Source organism: Lygodium microphyllum, chromosome 29, assembly GCF_053477565.2.
Source record: "Lygodium microphyllum isolate KBCC chromosome 29, Lygodium_microphyllum_v1.1.10, whole genome shotgun sequence".
Taxonomy (NCBI): Eukaryota; Viridiplantae; Streptophyta; class Polypodiopsida; order Schizaeales; family Lygodiaceae; genus Lygodium; species Lygodium microphyllum.
Genome location: NC_141163.1, coordinates 69,247,939 through 69,250,104, shown reverse-complemented (window position 1 = coordinate 69,250,104; position 2,166 = coordinate 69,247,939).

Below are 2,166 nucleotides of genomic sequence, written 5' to 3'. Positions count from 1 at the left end.
TTTCTCCTCATGCCTCTTTTATCACCTGAACAAGATTTGTGATTGATCTTTTGAACTCTTCCGCATATGTATATGTTGTCTTATGTTGCCTGAGGAGTTTAAGAAAAACATCAAGGTGTATCCAAACCTCCATTCTAAGAAACACAAGCCTCGGCGTGCTTGCAACATTTGTTGTGATCTCACATAGCTCTCTCCAACACTCCCAATCCGCATTCACCTGCTTTCCTGAATGGTTTCCTAAGAATCGTCTAGCTTTTGAGCCTCCCATAGAGAAATCGGCTAAGATATCTCTTGTTTTTCCTGAAAGTATTGGATCCTTTCTCAAGTGAACTTGGCCTCCATGAAATCCCATTTTCGATAGTAATGCCTCGCATTTATCAATACACTCATCTGATAAAGATAATGGCTTAATGGAATATGCATAGTCAAGATGCAACCTGAGAAGCTTATCGATTATTCTAATCTCTGCATGCAAAGTACAAATATGAACATTCTTAAGAGAGATTGAAAGAATGGGATCCCAGATGTCTTCTATGTTTTTAAATTTACTCAAATCTATAGAGTCTCTATTTAGGGCTCTTCTTACTGGTCCCAAACTACTCCAATCTTTGGATCCAACATTTTCCATTCAATAAATGCAAGGATATTTTGCATTTGTACCATTACATATTCCAAGCATACATTTGATAGTTTTTAAATCAGCACTCATATGCCATTCCACATTAAAATTACCAACCCCATCAACTACCAACATTTCACCTTCACTTTGAGACTTAATGATATTTGGAATACATGTACGGTTGAACAACCATTTCAACATTTGATGATTTTCAATTGGTACCTAGGTTGCACTAATCCACCAAATCTCCATCTCGGATTGGATCTTATGCAATGGAGCTTGGCCCTCACCATTGCTATGGTCCAATGCCATGTTCATGAGGAAAATTCTAACTCTTTCCATCTTCTATCCCTTTTGAATATGTGCTTCATCCAACTTCAAGGCAAACTTACGCCATAACTTTCTTCTATTGTGATTTTATACATGTGAGCCATTGCAATTTGCACCTTTTTTGGATCAACCCATATATTGTTAAAAGCATTGTAATAAAGAATTACCTTTTTTTGTTTTTCATAGGACACAGACCTTTCATGTGAATGTACTCTCCAAAAACATGTGGAATCTTGCAATTCATGGCAATTCTTGCAGTCAAAACTGCAAGGGCTCGGGGCAATCCAAATACAGTTACCCTATTGCATCTAAGATTTTTAAACCATAATCCAGAGATAGCACGATAACCTTTCCGACTTATACCCACAATATCACACGTCTCTACAATTTCATTTGCTTTCACCGTGCCTTTTAAGTCCTTCACTAACTCTTTGAGAGTTGGACCTCTCAAATCCGCATTTTCAGGTGACTTAAGAATCCTCAAAATATATTTCTTATTCATGGTTTCCTTCAAAAGTTTGATTCTTTCCTCATTCTCTAGGATATTGATGCCTAATATGTTAAAGACATATTTCTTTGTAAGATTTAGTCTCCTTTTCTTTGCTCTCTCACACAAGTTGGTTATATTTTTTAATGGTCTCTTCCTCTCTCTAAATCCTACTGGAGTTTCTCTCAAGCGTGTTAGCTTATCCTACAATGACTTGTTAACATTTTTCAAAACATCAATCTGACTTGTCAACTCTAAAATATTTATTTGTGTAGTTTCTAGTGCTTTTTCATTTCGTGCATTTGAGCTATATATGTGTCAGATGTAGAGTATAACCTCATACAGTAGCCAAGAATCCCATTGTAACCTTCTCCAACATATCTTATATAGTCATGGACATTGAAAAAAGGAGATGGTTTACCTATAGATGGATCCCTGGGATAAATATTTCCGTCCACCCACAAATTTATATGCTTCATTCCTTATGTGTTGGCTTCGATCTCATCTATCAATACTCGATGATGTATACTTCTCCAAGATGTGTAAATCGGATCTAGCTAAACAGTTAGCTTGTATTTACGTGTGCTTGTGCCTGTGTTATTTGAAGAGGTATTGCTAGACATTTTAGCAAATGAATAGAGCAAGAATCTCACAGTGATAGGAAGCAAGTGCAACAAAAAGAATGGCGAAAGAGAATAGTGTGTAGAAAGAAAATGTGGGAGCAAACAAA